This window comes from Triturus cristatus, chromosome 6, assembly GCF_964204655.1.
Source record: "Triturus cristatus chromosome 6, aTriCri1.1, whole genome shotgun sequence".
Classification (NCBI taxonomy): domain Eukaryota; kingdom Metazoa; phylum Chordata; class Amphibia; order Caudata; family Salamandridae; genus Triturus; species Triturus cristatus.
In genome coordinates, this window is record NC_140589.1 from 1,160,736,976 (window position 1) to 1,160,756,311 (window position 19,336).

General features: G+C 45.3%; 1 protein-coding gene across 8 annotated transcripts in view; it reads left to right on the forward strand.

Moving 5' to 3' along the window:
• The window catches only part of LOC146821128 (uncharacterized), a 257,656-nt gene that overhangs the window by 115,102 nt on the left and 123,218 nt on the right, over nt 1-19,336 (forward strand). The window lies entirely within an intron of this gene.

Below are 19,336 nucleotides of genomic sequence, written 5' to 3' on the forward strand. Positions count from 1 at the left end.
AAGATTGTGGTTTGCATCCAGCATAGCTCTCTCCCACATCGCCTACAATTCTACGGCTGCCATTCAAATTAAAATCCTCACAGAGCACATATGAAGCTGGCCAAAGTGGCAGCTCTGTTGACAAAAAATTAAATAGGCCATCATCTGTGAATGAGGCATATATTGACCCTAAAGTAAAGGACCCTGTTTAGTGCTGGCATTCTATCAGTGCCCACCTCCCATATTTATTTGAAGCCCTGTGGCCATAAGTGAGGATTTTGCTTTTAGACAAAACAGCTACCCCCTTGGTTCTAGTATCCTGTGCAGTCCAACTAAGTAGGCTTAGCCCCAATGTTTCCAGCATGCCTCTATCGCCCCTAATAATATCGGTTTCCTGAAAACAGTTTATATCTGACCTTGCTTCTCTTAGCTATATTATTCAGGACACATATTCATTGTTGCTATATGGAGTTTAGCCATTAGCCAGATATATAAAAACAACTCCCTTGTTACAGCCCCCAAAGTCATTCTTAAATAATGCTGAATAGGCCCCGTTAAAACATATATTTCACTGAGGCAACGCTTCTTGTGCCAATCTTAAGCCAATCTTTTAGCATAGACCATCTAGAAATTCTTTCTCTAATCTTATCAAATAATACATTCTGTAAAAATCCTTGTCACCCTTCCACAACGTTTGGAACCAACCCCCCCAAACCCTCGCCAGGAAATTCCTCCCTGGACCTTACCTCAACACCTCCCTGAGCCTCCCTTCCACCACCCCGTCCCAACCCCCCACCAACCAAATGAGACAAACAGACCACCAAGGGTCTGTGTGATAGCTTCTTGAGCCAGCACACACTAGCCCACCACCACCCCCTGCAGAAAGCACCACTTTAAAAAAGGATAAGGAGAAAGAAAGAAGTGAGACCACTAGAGCAGAATACCAAAAGAAGAGAGACAAGAGAAAACAATTATTATCCCTATTTTGAGTCCTCCATATCCAATATAGCCGTGGTGTCCTTCCATACTTAAGGAGATCTCTTAACACCACTTAGCTCTCATTCTGCTATAATCATTCAATTTTAGACATCTTGTTATTCCCCAAGCCTGTTACCTTCCCCCTCATCCTATATATCATCTTTGGTGATAGTCATTCCACTCCGAAATTCTTTAGAGCGTATTTCCGAAGTAAAGGTCTTAATCCAGCCATTAACTATAGTTTTTAACTGTGCTCGGGCTAATAAGTAGGCCTCTGCTTCAACCTCCTATAATGGCTTTATCAGTTGCCTTCGGCAGCATCTGCACTCAACTGTTGTATGACAAAAGTCTGGGTGAACAAAAAAGGGCATATCTCTGTATTGCCTCTGAGCCTTTGGAAATGCTTTTTCAAATATATCTTGAGGAAACAGAAAATTGCTAAAGAATACCAACACAGCTCTGGGTCGAAGTTCTCCTGTATTCCCTGTCCATACATGTTTATTGCGCACTATTGGAAATCTATGCACCCTCTGAATTTCACTCTCCCAGTTCCATCCTGACAATTCTGTAAATGCTTTTTTAAGAAGGTCCAGTATGAATGCCCTGATGTCCCCAGCTTCAACACCTTCCTTGATCCCAAGGAAGCACAGATTGTTCTATCTTTATCGGTTTTACAAGTCCTTGATTTTCCACATCACATCGGTCAGCTGTGCTCCCTGTGTATTGACCTGCTCCTTCAATACAACGACCTCTGTTTCCACGATTGTCATCCTCTCTTCAATGCAGTTGAGTTTCTCCCCAATTTCCATACAGGATTTCCCAATCTTTTTAATGGCCGCTTGATGTGGCTTAGTTACAAGCCTTGTCTTCCTGCCCTCTGCTCGGGTTTCCGCCTGATGTTCCTTAATGGGATCATAAATCAGCTCCAATGAAGGGCCGCCAGTCTCGCCGCCCACATGTTGTCAGCTTAGTGTACCGGACTGTACCGATTCTTCAAGTTGGCCAATCGCTCTAGTGTCTGCATAGTCCCACTTTAACCGGACACCAGATGCATGTTTCCCTTTGCTACTTGGCGGGCCATGATTTCCCTTTCAGAGTTACAGCAAACAAATGATGGACAGAATGCTGACAATGCAAACATTCTCCCCCAGTCAAAAGATCTGGGTTAAATCCATCGTTCTTTTGCCCACTAAGCCACCCCAGTTTGGACCCAGCCATATGCAAATCAGTCTTGACCCTGTGCCCCATGGGAACAGTCCAGACCGAACTGCCAGGCCAGGTCCTCCCTGGACCGTAAACAAGCATCCTTGGACCGGTTTCAGGGTATGTCTCCCTTCTTCAGAAAGGCTAGCTTGAATCCAGTGGCACAGTGAGCAAGGGAACCACGTCTGGGCATACCCATCCCACTTAGGGCGAAAAGTGTTACAGCAAACAAATGATGGACAGAATGTTGATAATGCAAACATTCTCCCCCAGTCAAAAGATCTGGTCAAATCCATCGTTCTTTTGACCACTAAGCCACCCCAGTTTGGACCCAGCCATATGCAAATCAGTCTTGACTCTGTGCCCCATGGGAACAGTCCAGACCGAACTGCCAGGCCAGGTCCTCCCTGGACCGGCAACAAGCATCCTGGGACCGGTTTCAGGATATGTCACCCTTCTTCAGCCAGGCTAGCTTGAATCCAGTGGCACAGTGAACAAGGGATCCATGTCTGGGCATACCCATCCGACTTAGGGCAAAAAGTGTTACAGCAAGCAAATGATGGACAGAATGCTGACAATGCAAACATTCTTCCCCGGTCAATAGATATGGGTTAAATCCATCGTTCTTTTGCCCACTAAGCCACCCCAGTTTGGACCCAGCCATATGCAAATCAGTCTTGACCCTGTGCCCCATGAGAACAGTCCAGACCGAACTGCCAGGTCAGGTCCTCCCTGGACTGGAAAAAAGCATCCTGGAACCGGTTTCAGGGTATGTCACCCTTCTTCAGACAGGCTAGCTTGAATACAGTGGCACAGTGAGCAAGGGACCCACGTCTGGGCATACCCATCCCAATTAGGGCTAAAAGTGTTACATCAAACAAATGATTGACAGAATGCTGACAATGCAAACATTCTCCCCCAGTCAAAAGATCTGGGTTAAATCCATTGTTCTTTTGCCTACTAATCCACCCCAGTTTGGACCCAGCCATATGCAAACCAGTCTTGACCCTGGGCCCCATGGGAACAGTCCAGACTGAACTGCCAGGCCAGGTCCTCCCTGGACCGGCAACAAGCATCCTGGGACTGGTTTCAGGGTATGTCACCCTTCTTCAGCCAGGCTATCTTGAATCCAGTGACACAGTGAGCAAGGGACCCACGTCTGGGCATACCCATCCCACTAAGGGCGAAAAGTGTTACAGCAAACAAATGATGGACAGAATGCTGACAATGCAAACATTCTCCCCCAGTCCAAAGATCTAGGTTAAATCCATTGCTCTTTTGCCCACTAAGCCACCCCAATTTGGACCCAGCCATATGCAAATCCGTCTTGACACTGTGCCCCATGAGAACAGTCCAGACCGAACGGCCAGGCCAGGTCCTCCCTGGGCCGGAAACAAGCATCTTGAGACCAGTTTCAGGGTATGTCACCCTTCTTCAGCCAGGCTAGCTTGAATCCAGTGGCACAGTGAGCAAGGGACCCACGTCTGGGCATACCCATCCCACTTAAGGCGAAACGTTTTACAGCAAACAAATGATCGACAGAATGCTGACAATGCAAACATTCTCCCCCAGTCAAAAGATCTGGGTTAAATCCATCGTTCTTTTGCCCACTAAGCCACCCCAGTGTGGACCCAGCCATATGCAAATCAGTCTTGACCCTGTGCCCCATGAGAACAGTCCAGACCGAACTGCCAGGTCAGGTCCTCCCTGGACTGGAAAAAAGCATCCTGGGACCGGTTTCAGGGTATGTCACCCTTCTTCAGACAGGCTAGCTTGAATACAGTGGCACAGTGAGCAAGGGACCCACGTCTGGACATACCCATCCCAATTAGGGCTAAAAGTGTTACAGCAAACAAATGATGGACAGAATGTTGACAATGCAAACATTCTCCCCAGTCAAAAGATCTGGGGTGAATCCATTGTTCTTTTGCCCACTAAGCCACCCCAGTTTGGACCCAGCCATATGCAAATCAGTCTTGACCCTGGGCCCCATGGGAACAGTCCAGACTTAACTGCCAGGCCAGGCCCTCCCTGGAACGGCAACAAGCATCCTGGGACTGGTTTCAGGGTATGTCACCCTTCTTCAGCCAGGCTATCTTGAATCCAGTGGCACAGTGAGCAAGGGACCCACGTCTGGGCATACCCATCCCACTTAGGGCGAAAAGTATTATAGCAAACAAATGATGGACAGAATGCTGACAATGCAAACATTCTCCCCCAGTCCCCAGTCCAAAGATCTAGGTTAAATCCATTGTTCTTTTGCCCACTAAGCCACCCCAATTTGTACCCAGCCATATGCAAATCCGTCTTGACACTGTGCCCCATGAGAACAGTCCAGACTGAACGGCCAGGCCAGGTCCTCCCTGGGCCGGAAACAAGCATCTTTAGACCAGTTACAGGGTATGTCACCCTTCTTCAGCCAGGCTAGCTTGAATCCAGTGGCACAGTGAGCAAGGGACCCACGTCTGGGCATACCCATTCCACTTAAGGCGAAACGTTTTACAGCAAACAAATGATCAACAGAATGCTGACAATGCAAACATTCTCCCCCAGTCAAAAGATCTGGGTTAAATCCATCGTTCTTTTGCCCACTAAGCCACCCCAGTTTGGACCCAGCCATATGCAAATCAGTCTTGACACTGTGTCCCATGGGAACAGTCCAGACCGAACTGCCAGGCCAGGTCCTCCCTGGACCGTAAACAAGCATCCTGGGACCGGTTTCAGGGTATGTCACCCTTCTTCAGCCAGGCTAGCTTGAATCCAGTGGCACAGTGAGCAAGGGGCCCACATCTGGGCATGCCCATCCCACTTAGGGTGAAAAGTTTTACAGCAAACAATTGATGGACAGAATGCTGACAATGCAAACATTCTCCCCCAGTCAAAAGATCTGGGTTAAATCCATTGTTCTTTTGCCCACTAAGCCACCGCAGTTTGGACCCAGCCTTATTCAAATCAGTCTTGACCCTGTGCCCCATAGGAACAGTCCAGACCGAACTGCCAGGCCAGGTCCTCCTGATTTCCCTTTGAGCCATTGTGGATTTTCCAGCATTTAAGAATTGTGTCTGGTGACACAGAAGAACTGGTGCCTGATAGAAATGGATTTCCCCCAGCATCATTACTCGAACTAAGATTGGAGCCAACTTACCCTGAGCCATCCGTGAGGGAGTAGAATTTATCACAGCCTTCAAGTGTTACATCCAAGGCCCTGCTTATACCCAACTCTGCATTACTGACAGGTACTTGAGAAGGGTACGATTGAACTCCACTGTTTGCATATATGCCTGCCTTCTGCAATTCAAGCCTGTTTCCCTCGGAGATCTCGTTCATTTGCTCCCGGCCCCCCAAATCACATTGTTCCAAAGTCCTCTCCTCAATTTGCTGTTCAGTCTCAAGCCTGGCTATATCTTGATTAATTAATAATGTTGTTAGAGTCTCCGTTAATTGCAGTTGCGAAAAGGTTCTATTTTTTCCTCACCAGGTCCTGGCTCCACCATGTTCCATCTTGTCTAGCTCGCCAGAATCGTCTTCCCCTAATGTATATATTATTGCTGACATATTCGATTCAGCTAGGAGACCTTGATGATCAGCTATCCCTTTGGCCTGTAACAGTTCGGGGGCATTAGCCCCAATCTGCACCCCCCGGGTGGGCAAAAAGCCCACTAGTCGCCAGGGATTTTTTTGGGGCAAATTTAAATTAGGGTGGGGCCACCCAAAACGGGCACCCCCACCCCTCCCTGCAAAAATTACAACCTTCCTGCCCCCTCTGGGGGCAGATAGGGCAGTAGCCTCCAATCTGCCCCTCCGGTGGGGCAAAAAGCCCACTAAACGCCAGGGATTTTTTTGGGCAAATTTTAATTAGGGTGGGGGCATTGGCATGCCCATTTTTGGCAGCCCCCACCCTAATTAAAATTTGCCCAAACAACTCCCTGGTGTCTAATGGACTTTCTGCCCTCCCTGGGGGGCAGATGGGGGCATTAGCCCCCAATCTGACCCGCCGGGGAGGGCAAAAATCCCACTAGACGCCAGGGATTTTTTGGGGGCAAATTTGAATTAGGGTGGGGGCTCACAAAACGGGCATGCCCTTGCCCCCATCCTCTCACCCGCAAAAATTACAGCCTTCCTGCCCAAGGCAGTAGCCCCAACTCTGCCCCCCCGGGGGGCAAAAAGCCCACTAAAGGCCAGGGATTTTTTGGGGGCAAATTTTTATTAGGGTGGGGGCATTGGCATGCCCGTTTTGGGCAGCCCCCACCTTAATTAAAATTTGCCAAAAATAATCCCTGGCATCTAGTAGGCTTTCTGCCCACCCCATGGGGCAGATGGTGGCATTAGCCTCCAATCTCCATCCCCGGGGGGCAAAAAGCCCACTAGTCACCAGGGGTTTTTTGGGGGCAAATTTGCATTAAGGTGGGGGCTCACCAAAATGGGCATGCCCATGCCCCCACCCCCTCCCCCTCCCCATCCCTAGAAAAAAAACAGCCTTCCTGCCCCCCCTGGGGGGCAGATGGGGCAGTAGCCTCCAATCTGCCCCCCATAGGGGGTAAAAAGCCCATTAGACACCAGGGATTTCTTTGGACAAATTTTAATTAGGGTGGAGGCTGCCCAAAATGGGCATGTCAATGCCCCCACCCACAACAATTACAGCCTTTCTGCCCCCCTGGGGGGAAGATGGGGCAGTAGCCCCCAATCTGCCCCCCCAGGGGGCAAAAAGCCCACTAGATGCCAATGATTAGGCTGGCTTTTTTTATGCGTGGGGGCTGCCCAGAATGGGCATATTAATGCCCCAACCCCCCAAAAAAATAGTCACATTGCTCCTGCCCCCTTGGGGGCATATTGGGGCAACCCCCCACCCCGATATCTCCCCCAGGGCAGCAGACAGCCGACTTGGCACAGAGTTGTTTTTAGCAATATGCCTACCTGTGGGTTTTGGGCCCTAGCGCAGCTGGCACATAGGAAAACCTGAGTTAAGCACACAGGGGTAACCCTATAACCCAAGGAACCTGGGCCTCATCAATATATATGAACAATGGTTCCGTAGGGAGAACAATTATTTGCAATTGGGATAGATCAATTAAACATAACACACAGCATGCGATGATCTAGCAAACAATTAATCCTAAACAATGAATAATAATTCAAAAAACGTAATAATTTATTTTTTGTATTTCATGTGAATTTCAAATCATTCATCAACTCCTTTGGGTATGTACAAGAAATGAAAAAGGCTGTATATACAATAATATTTGCAAGAAAGCGACGCAGTGACAAAGTGAATAAGGTGACTCGGTGTGATAGTGAAAATGTGAATATTTACAATATATGTACGTGATTGTCAATAAAATACAAAGAAAGTTTTGCAAAGATTTTCTTACAAAAAAAGTCCTCAGCTGAATTATGGATAGATAGTAACCCTTGTAAGGCACAGGTCCTAATTTTTCTGTATATACAAGGAATTCCAATTAGTACGGGACTGTGGAACCGTCAACGTTTCGACCCTATATCAACCAGTTGTTCTATACAGTCATATCGGGTCTTCTTCAGGACACGGGAGGTGTATAACAGCCTAATTGTAGGTGATAGGGCAAATGTCCAACAGTATGACGTGGTTGCTGCTCAATTTCAGTCAGAAGAGACTACCAGTGTTGTAGAAGATCTAGATTCGTGTTCATCTAGTTATTTAATCATTTTCTTCTCTTTCCATTCAGATTAACATAGGAAAACCCAGCAAACCTGTACATTATTGAACACTAGACACCCAGGAGAATCTAGGATGGGGTGATTTGATTGGCTCTCACCAGGTTCTGTTACCCACAATCCCTTGCAAACCTAAAAGGTTGTGAAAAAACACATTTTCCTCACATTTCTGTCTTGGAAAGTTCTGAAATCTGCGTGGATCCACAAAAGTCCACCCACTCCGCGTTCTCCAAAGTCTTCCAAGAAAAATGGTACCTCACTTGCGTGACTAGGCCTACCGCCCGTGACAGGAAACAGCCCAAAACGCAACGTGGACACACCACATTTTCACAGTGAAAACTGACCCTTTTTTTGCAAAGTGCCTAGCTGTAGATTTTGAACCCTAGCTCTGCCGGCACCTAGGAAAACCTAGAAAACCTATACATTTTTTTAAACTAGACACCCAGGGAAATCAAGGGATGGGGTAACTTGACTGGCTCTCACCAGGTTCTGTTACCCAGAATCCCGTGCATACTTAAAGATTTGTCCAAAATGATACATTTTCCTTATATTTCTGTGGTGGAAAGTTCTGGAATCTGCGTGGGTCCAGAAAATTGCACCCACCCCGCGTTCCCCAAAGTCTTCCAAGAAAAATGGTACCTCACTTGCATGGGTAAGCCTAGTGCCCGCAACAGGCAAGGGCCAAAAACCTATTGAGTCGACATCAAAATTACCTATCACAAAACAACCTGGTTTTGCAAGGGGGTTCCCATGAGTTATTGGCCCCGGGCTTGGTGGCCATCTAGGGAAACCTACCAAACCCACTAATTTCTGAAAACTAGACATCTGGGGGAGTCCAGCTAGGTATGGCTTGCGTGGGTCCTCCAGCGTTTTCCTACCCAGAATCCCCTGCAAACCTAAACATTTAGCTGAAAAATGTACTTCTTTTCTCAAATTTCTGTGTGGGAAAGTTCTGGAATCTTCATGGATCCACAAATTTCCTCACACCCAGCATTCCCCCAGGTCTCCCGATAAAAATGATACCCCACCCGCGTGGGTGGGTCAACTACCCGCGACAGGCAAGGGCCCAAAACCCATTAAGGCGACATCAAAATTACCTATCACAAAACAACCTGTGTTTGCAAGGGGGGTCCCATGAGTTTTTGACCCCGGGCTTGGCAGCCATCTAGGGAAACCTACCAAACCCACACATTTCTGAAAACTAGACACCCGGGAGAGTTCAGCGGGGTATGGCCTGCGTGGGTCTCCTAATGTTTTCCTCCCAGAATTCCCTGCAAACCTCAAATTTACCTGAAAAAAATCACTTCTCAAATTTCTGTGTGGGAAAGTTCTGGAAAAAGGGTCAGTTTTCGCTGTGAAATTTTGGTGTGTCCATATTGAGTTTTGCGCCGTTTCCTGTCGCGGGCACTAGGCCTACCCACACAAGTGAGGTACCATTTTTCTCAGAAGACTTTGGGGAACGCAAGGTGGGTGGAAATTTGTGGATCCACGCAGATTCCAGAACTTTCCACCACAGAAATGCGAGGAAAATGTGTTTTTTTTTTACAATTTTCCAGGTTTGCAAGGGATTCTGGGTAACAGAACCTGGTGAGAGGCAGTCAAGTCACCCCATCCGGGATTCCCCTGGGTGTCTAGTTTTAAAAAATATATAGGTTTGCTAGGTTTCCCTAGGTGCCGGCAGAGCTAGGGTTGAACAACTACAGCTAGGCACTTTGCAAAAAAAGGGTAAATTTTCATTGTGAAAATGTGGTGTGTTCACGTTGTGTTGTGTGCTGTTTCCTGTCGTGGGCACTAAGCCTACCCACACAAGTGAGGTACCATTTTTATCGGGAGACTTAGGGTTAGTCAGATTTGTAAAGCAACTGTTATTCCTATTGACTTTCGATGCATTTCTGCCTTCCAAATGACAACGTTTAAAAAAGAAGTAATTTTGAAAAATTATTGATAATTCTCATGCTAGTATGAGTATTCCCAATTTTGGATATGTGTAAATATCTGCTGTTTCTAAACTCTATATTTTGTTCCCATTCCAGAAATACATAGGTGTCTTTCATACCAATTTTTCCATGTATACATTTTCTCAGAATAATTGCTATATACCCGGTACATAATAAAAAACCATTGCAAGTCGCTGCTCAGTTTTTGGCTCTGGGTTCGTCAGGTTCTTGGTGACCTTACAAGTCCTATATATCCCCACAACCAGTAAGGTCCAGCAGATGTATCGGTATATTGCTTTCAAAGAGTTGTCATAATTAGAAGAAGTTACATGTGAAAACGTTGACACAAATGGCTGTTTTTTTCAACTAATTTTCAATTTTTCCTATATTTAACTGTTAGTTTCTATAATGAAACCTTGAAGTATCTACACAAATGACCTCTTGCTGAATTCAGAATTTAGTCTAATTTTCCTAAATGTATAGCTTTCCTGGATCCATTATTGCTTTTATACCCATTTCTACCATTAACTGGAAGGAGGCTGAAAGCACGAAAAATAGCAAAAATAGGCAATGTCCCAGAAAAATACCAAACATTGTGTACAAAATTTTGGTTTTCTGACAAAAGTCTGCTTGTCCCTGAAAGCTGGGAAGATGGTGATTTCAGCACCACAACCCCTTTTTTGATACCATTTGCAGGGAAAAAAACAGACAATTTCATCTGTAGCCCTTTTTCCCCAAAAACAAAACAAAATTTAGCTGTGTTTTGGCCAATTTCTGGGTCCCCTCCAGGGGAATCCACAAACCCTGGGTACCTTTAGAATCCCCATGGTGTTGGAAAAAAAGGACACAAGTTTGGCGTGGATACCTTATCTGGTCAAAAAGTTACAGGAGCCTAAGCGCGAACTACCCCAATAGCCAAAAAATGGCTTAACACAGGGGGCGAAAAGGCCTAGCAGCGAAGGGGATAAACAATCCCTCACAAAAACAAAAAGACCTTGAATGTGAATAACCCAAGCAACTTGCAAGCGCTGCTGTGCACGCAGAAAAGCTGAAGCAAGGCAAAGTCAGGAAAAAAGGATGACATGAGGCCATGTCAAAGCCAATAGTAAGAACTTCATAATTCTCATCAATGTACAACACAGTGACAACTGTGCACAACTGCTTATAGATTCACATACTTCATCTCTCTGTGGAAATATGGATTTTTATGATCAGTTATGTCCCCTATCTTGGACCCCAACGGTTTCATGTATAAATCACAAGTACATGTATGTTCCCTCCAGTTCCAGTTATGAAGACGCAAACACATGTCCTCTTTCAGATCCACCATGAATTGGCCGGATATTCTATTCCTAAGTATGAAAGGCCACCGGCTTTATATGGTTCATTTATCCCATTTTACAGTCCAGGCGAGTAGGCCCTGATTCTGCCATTAAGCCTTTTCCTGCCTTCTGCCTCTGAAAGCTCCAGTCTGAGCTCGCATCTGTATCCATGAACTTTGTCCTACTCCCTGCGCGGCTAACGGTGCCTGACTCGGCCTGTCTGCTTGCCAAAAACTGTATTTCACCTTCGAGATTATCTGCTCCGCTCCCCATCCAATGCATTCCTGTCTAGTAGTTTAAGTAAACATTCTTCCAGCTACCGAGCAAAAGGCCCGGCTTCTCTGTCTTTATGCAAGTAATTCATAGCCCTGTTACTATGAAAGATTTCTGCCCTTGCATCTCATGCAGACACTTAGACGCTTGTACACGCACTCACAGTCAGTATAGAATAGATTTTATTCGAGAGACCTTTCCTTTTGGATAACATAGTTCTTTAAACATAGGATGTTAGATATGATTTGGGATTAGGTTGACTTGACCCCCCAGACTTCTGTCTCCACATGTAGAGCTAAATGTCAAGTCCCCTTCACCCCCTAGTTGCACGTCAATCACACGTCATGCTGCTGCGCGCGCATCTCTGCCAAGTATTCCTGCTGACATTGCGAAATTCCTTCATGGAACCACCCATTTGTGACATCATACCTAATGACGTTCTTTAGTTACGCCTAATTACACCCATTTTAGTTACGCATGTATGTTTTTATCTCTGTTATCAACTGTTACGCCTCCTGCATCTGTTTCACTATAATGCCTCTTCTATAAAAATGATTACCTGTCAATAAAGTATGGTCCTTCACTTCCTGAACCTTCGTGGTGATGGAATATGGAGTCCACAATTCGAATTGATTTTGGAATAAAGCCCGTTCCGAACCTCTAATACCACGGATTCTGCCTCTTATTTTACTGAGCTATTCTTATAAATTTTCCGCATCAAATTAAGTACCGGTAATTAAATTATTTACCACATATATGGCGCCCGAACAGGGACACTTTCTCATCTCACGCGCCGGAGGTGCGTTGCAGGCCCGGTCTCCTGTCACAGCTGGACGGACAACAACGAGTACCCACAGGATTTCCTGTATCTCCCTCCTGCCGAGCGGGGGTAACTGAGGCTGCGATCAACACCCAGACGAGGCGGTGAGAAGTGCGAAGTATCCCGACCAGAGCCTAGCTGAGAGAGCAAGATCCGAGGTATACAGAGGCCCACCAGTTTCCGAGGTTCCGAAGTTTCGAGTCGAGTCCAGTCCGGTTCAAGTCCAGTTCAGTTCAGTTCCGAGGCCTTCCGTTCCGAGCTACCCGGTGAGTACCATTGTCGGGGAGGCGTTCTGACGTGCACATAGGTTGTGCCGGTCAAGACGGGTTTGGGTACACAAATCCGGTCTGCACTGTTTCAGCAGTGTATCTGTACTGTTTCAGCAGTATATCTAGTATGTCTAGTATATAATTCAGAATTACCTAGTTAGTGCCGAGTATTATGCTTAGTGACTAGTTCCCTAAATGGCCATCATTGTTGTTCATTAAATGTTAAATGTTAAATGTTTTAAATACGTTCTGCATATTGTGGTGTGAATGACTGTTCATTATTGTGTTTGTTGTATTAAACGTGTTCAAAATTAGGTATCAGATCAGTTCTCAATATGCCGCTCTTTTCGAAATTAAGACAGATCAAAACTAGAAAAGGGGTACTCGAAGAAGCTGTTCCCATTCCTCCTAGGGACACTCCAGGGTACTTCATGTATCATAAACATGGCCTAGACGCCATATTATTTCTTGATTTATGGGTAGACTACACCAAGGAATTACCCGAAAGTCAGAGGTGGCCCGCAGCTGGGACCTGGGATGCAGATTGCATCATGAAAGTAGAGGAAGAATTATGGAAAAAGAAAGCTAGACAGTCACAGAAAGATGCCATTGAATTATGGCGTAAAGAATCATATAGACGTACAGAAAAAGCACTCAGACAGGAAGAGAAAAGTAAGGAGAATTCAAATAAAGTCCGAGAAAATCTATTAATTGAAGAAGGTACTCGAGTAAAATCAGAACAAGTAGACAGACAAAGAAATGCCCTTATGAATGGTATGTATCCTCTTCTGGCCGAAGGGTTACCTAAGGCTACTCCGGAGATACCAAAAGACTTGCCACCCCCATTGTTTCCGATAAAAGCACATCCCAAAGGGCATCCCAGAACCGCAGAAGATGTTTTCCTTTCCTCTTATTTAGACGACGCAGCTCCCGAGTATGCTAATACTGCGCCACATAGACCGCCTGCCGAGGGGGTTCAACGCCAAGACCCTCCTCCGTCTGTACCTCCGCAACAACAAACTCCGACACAAGTTCCGGCAAGCACATCTGTTTCTACAGCTGTATCCACACCTATGGTTGCTATATCACGTTCAACGAATCCTTTCACATCCAGCACCCCAGGTGGTGCTACAGGAGGTACATCAAACATTTTTTCCACGCCACCCAGAGTAAATAAACTTTCCTTTCAAGAATTAGCCCACCAACGTACGCCCAAACTAGTAACTCCCGACATGCTTAAGGAACTTCTAGTAGATTGTAGATATGACCCTGTGCCCGGCAAAGAGGACGAAATGCTGCTGGCATCATTACGTATCCGACGAGCTGCAATATATTTAGGGAGGCTACCAGGAATGACTACACATTTAGAAAATATATATCACTTTGTCCAGTCAGGGCGAGATTCTGAGAGTATTAATAGAACTATGGAGTACCAGAAAGTGGAGATACAGGGGGAACTGTTACGTTTCCTCATAAATTGTGTGATCAGAAATCAAGACCGACCAGGGGTAAATCCGGAAGAAATGCGAATTCTTACCACATGGAGTCGGAATATATCGGAGGGGAGACATGATAAACGATTAAGTATAGTAGCTATGTGCCGAAAGATCCGCAAAGAAGTAGAACGAATACACGAAGAAAGATTAGCGGTAGACCAGCCCGAACAAAACGAGGAGGAGGAAGAATTAGAACTGCCCACAGCACAGATAGAAACCATGGCCTATGTAGGTAGAGGAAGATCTTGTAATAATACTAGATGCTATACTGATCCGATACGTCCGATACGTCCAGATAATAGCAGAAATTTCCAAACCCCTATAATAAATATAAGGTCCCCCGAACATTCGTTCCAAGCCGCTGACAAATTACTCCGAGAACGAAGGGGTTATCATATACTCGATTCTATGGACGAACAAGAATTAGCCAGGTCAGCCGTTCACTGGGTTGATAGTCCCGGAAAATATAGTGATGATACACTAGCGCACACGTTTTTGAACCTCACCCCAGATGAACAGCGTTTAGCTGGTATCTATATGATTCAACAACTCCTTATATTATATAAAAGCCAACACTCCGATCCTGGTCCCTTACCTGATATATTGACTGAATTACTCACGAATAAAAGCTCGAGGTCCAGGTTCAGGGCTTGGGGAAAAGACCAAAACACTACCAGGTTTACTAGTACAGGTACTGCCACGTTTATTAACTACGAAAAAGGAAGACTGGGGTGCAATCGCAGCCTGTAAACAAAAGCAAGATGAGGACACTAGTGATTTCTATGCCCGATTCGAAAAATGTTTTGGTATAAATAGTGGAATAAAAGCAAGTAGCGAATCGTATCCACATCTGTTTGTGACAAAATTAGTTGAAAATTCCTTGCCCCAAGTTAAGAATAGAGTATTGAAATTCGAGAGTACCTGGCAAGGTAACACTCCGTCACAAATGTTACAAATGCTACAGTACCATCACAATAGAATTAGAGAGGAACAAGAACATGAACACAGACGCATGAAAGACACGAAAATGAAAATGCTAGTTTCCCAGACAGTTCCAGCTGACGGTCATAAAAAGGGTATGACACAGTCCAGTGTTTCAGTAGGTTCTGTAAAAGGGACATGCAACTATTGTAAACAGCCAGGTCATTATGTACACGATTGTCCAGTTTTAAAACATAATATCGCCATAGGTAATACAAAAGAAAGACCACGGCCACTTAGACAGGATCAGAACCAACAAGGAGCCCCGCAGCATGCACAGTCCATGCCAGCTCCGCAACAGTCTATGCCAGCTCCACCACCGCAGCCTATTGCTGCCACACAAACAACGACACAACAGATGTACCAGACCGCACAGTATGACTATCCTGATTATCAACGATACTCATGAAACAGCCTAGAGAGGGAAGTTGGCTTACCCCTTATCGAGGTCCCTGTAGATCAAGAAGGACCTTATGTACACAGTGAACTATTAGGCCAAGATAGAAATTTTTTACTTGATACAGGGGCAAGCCGAACAACCATAAAACGTAGTGAAGTTCCAGGGGCACCCCTCTCAGGCTCACAGAATATTTCCCTTGGCTTTTCAGGAAAACCTATCATTAACGAAGTATCACAGCCTCTTCCACTTACGATTGGTCCCTTGACACGAACTACAGATTTATTGCTTACTAAATCATGTCCAGAAAACCTGTTAGGTATAAAAACATTGAAAGCTCTAGGAGCCATAATATGTTGTTCTCCGGAAGGAGTAAGATTGTTTTTACGTGATTTCAAAGGGCACTATGTGTCCCGAGACATGGATCACCGACTGCAGACTTTACCCACACATTTATGGGCACAAGGCCCTACAGATGTTGGTTGCATGAACATTACACCATATCGAGTCACACTAAAGACAGGAGTGGTACTACCACGAATGCGACAATACAAGTTACCCCCAGATGCTGTAGTGGCTTTACTGCAAATCATTGACGAGCTTATTACCCAAGGAGTGGTTGTGGAAACCGACTCCAATGTATGTAATTCCCCGATAATTCCGATTCTTAAACGAACTGATCCAAAAGCCCCGCCAGTATATCGATTGGTTATTGATCTGCGCGAATTAAATAAATGCATTGTACCACAATACCCCGTAGTCCCAGACATTTCTTCATTGCTGACAGCCATTGATTCCGAAGCAACATTCTTTACTGTAATTGATCTCAAGAATGCCTTTTTCAGCGTCCCAATAGATCCGGAAAGCCAATACTTGTTCGGATTTAGTTTAAATGGACGAAGCTTTAAATTCACACGCGCACCTCAAGGATTCACAGAAAGCCCCAGCATCTATAGCCAAGCACTGAAACGAGAACTTGACAGTATCCACATGCCAGTCAACACTGCCCTGCTTCAATATGTCGATGATCTGCTGATCACCGCTAGAAGCGAACTTGAATGTGAAAAAGCCTCACTGACGGTTTTACAATTTTTGGCCGAAAAAGGGCACAAGGTGTCCTCTTCTAAGCTGCAATTCTGTGTCCAGCGAGTTGTTTACCTTGGGCACTCGCTGTCCAAGGAGGGAAGGCAGCTTACACCAGATCGCATCCAGTTAATTGCTAACATGCCAATACCCAAGACACAAAAGGAGGTACGGGCTGTCATAGGCCTCACTTCATACTGTAGGCAGTGGATCCCTCAGTATGCATTTCTAGCAAAACCACTCATTCAGTTGACAACGCAGGAGGCAGCCACATCGACTGTTCTCCCTTGGACTCAGGAACATACACAAGCTTTTGAAAGCCTAAAGAAAGCTTTATGTCAAGCACCTGTTTTAGCAACACCATGTTACAATAAACAGTTTACACTCTTTGTTACAGAACGCGAAGGTACTGCCTTGTCAGTACTCACACAGGAACAAGCAGGATCACACAAACCATGTGCTTATTTTTCTAGTACATTAGATCCCGTAGCTCAGGCTCTGCCTGCGTGCCTGAAATCAGTGGCAGCAACAGCTTTAGCAATCCGACAAAGCGATGCCATAGTGTTAGGACACCAATTGACAGTACAAGTACCACATGCAGTAGAGGTTCTCTTGAACCGCACACAAACACAACACTTGACTATAGCAAGACTCACCGGTTACGAATTAACATTGTTTCAGCCACACATAGAAATCAGACGTTGTAGTACATTGAATCCTGCCACACTGTTACCAGTAAACGGAACAGACCCACTAGCACATAATTGTATTGAAGTTATCACTATCACGACGAAACCCAGACAAGACTTGACAGACGTCCCATTGTCAGATCCAGACTTGACATTGTATGTAGATGGGTCATGTATGAGAACAAGTACAGGAGAGCTAGTGGCCGCGTATGCAGTCACAACAGACACTGAAGTCATTGAAACAAATTGCATAAATACCTTGTCAGCTCAAGCAGCAGAGCTCATCGCTCTGACACAAGCCTGTATTCAAGCCACAAATAAAAAAGTCAACATATACACTGATTCACGTTATGCATTCGGAGTTGTACATGACTTCGGCGTGCTGTGGCGAGAGAGAGGTTATTTAACTTCTCACGGTGCCCACATTCAGCACGGACCCCTCATTCATGCCTTATTAGATGCAATACATCTACCCACTGCAATATCAATTATGAAATGTAAAGCTCATACGAAAGTTACTTTTATCATTTCCCAAGGCAATGATCTAGCTGACAGAACAGCTAAACAGACTGCTCAAACTCACACATCTGACATGACAAAGACAATAGTTCCGACACCAACACATTGCATGACGGTTAAGGATCCCGCTCTTGACGTAATTGACATACAGACACATGCTACACCAGATGAAATAAAGAAATGGACTGAATTAGGAGGGATCCAAACGGATCAAGGATGGATGACGAAGGAAAAATCTGTATGGTTCCTTCCTGATTCTATGGTTCAAGTTATCATTAATACAATACATAGTCCAGCGCACCTAGGAGAAAAAGCTATGCTAGACAGCATTCAACACATTTGGTTCAACAAACATTTACGAGCAGCAGCTAAACAAAAAGTTCGTACCTGTATGGTCTGTTGTCAGTTTAACCCAGGTAAAAGCATTCCCGTAGAACAGGGTGGATTTCAGCCTCCTGATCACCCTTTTGAAGTCCTCCAGATGGATTATATCCAGATGGAACGATGTCGAGGATTCAAATATGTTCTTGTAGTTGTCTGTGCTCTTTCCCGTTGGACAGAGGCATACCCGGTTTCAGATTACACTGCCCCGACTACTGCCAAACAGTTGGTTCGAGAATTCTTCCCACGGTACGGTTTACCACGTGTTCTCTACTCAGATAACGGCCAGCCGTTCTCATCCGAACTAATGAAACACGTTTCACTTTTGTTAGGCTATCAGTGGAAATTTCACTGTGTCCGACACCCTGAGGCAGCAGGTCTCGTGGAACGACATAATCAAACTCTGAAAATTAGATTGTCCAAAATATGTAGAGAGAAAGGTGTCGACTGGGTAGTAGCCTTACCAGTTGCACTCTTTTACATGAGAATGGTAGCGCACTCTCGAACAGGGCTATCCCCTTATGAGGTGATCTTTGGCAGACCACCAAATATGTGGGGGACGCCTATACCACGCAAAATAACTGATGTTGACTGTAATATGCTGACAGATTACTTGGCTTCCTTGATGTCTGCACTACAATCTTGTCGTTCACAGGTAGCTGCAGCCTTTCCCGACAACACCGAGGTGAAACCCCATGACGTAGTTCCCGGGGACCTGGTGTTAGTGCGAAATTTTGACCGGAAGACTCAGCTGGATCCTAGGTGGAAATCGCCTCAACTTGTACTGCTCACCACGAGGACAGCCGTGAAGATCGAAGGTCGCAAAGGTTGGATACATTCAAGTCATATCAAGAAATTTCATGGACTACCGTCTGATGTAAACGATACACCTCGCGTGTCTTCACCGATTGACTCAAAGCTTCCTTTGGTTGAACAGAGTGATAAGGAACTATACAAACTAAAATTACGGTCTAAAAAGTCAGACAATTTGATTGTTTAAGTCCTCTCCAAGGTGAATCGGTCGAATTTGTCTCTGACATGTATCCCCTAGACCTGAATAGAGAAAGAAACCGAAAGATGCAATTGAAACAACATGCGTACTGTAAATCACTGCGTAGTCATTGCACAGTGACGTTATTAATTTTGTTTTTCTTAAGTCTTTTAATAATCGCTGCAAGTATATTGTTGCACATATATTATCCTATTTCTAAACATGTTTACAATGTTACTGCTGAACATTCTTTTAGTGAATTACCCCCGCATGAGTTGTCCTATAGATTTGCGCTGCGCAATAACACTTTTATTAGTATGTTACATC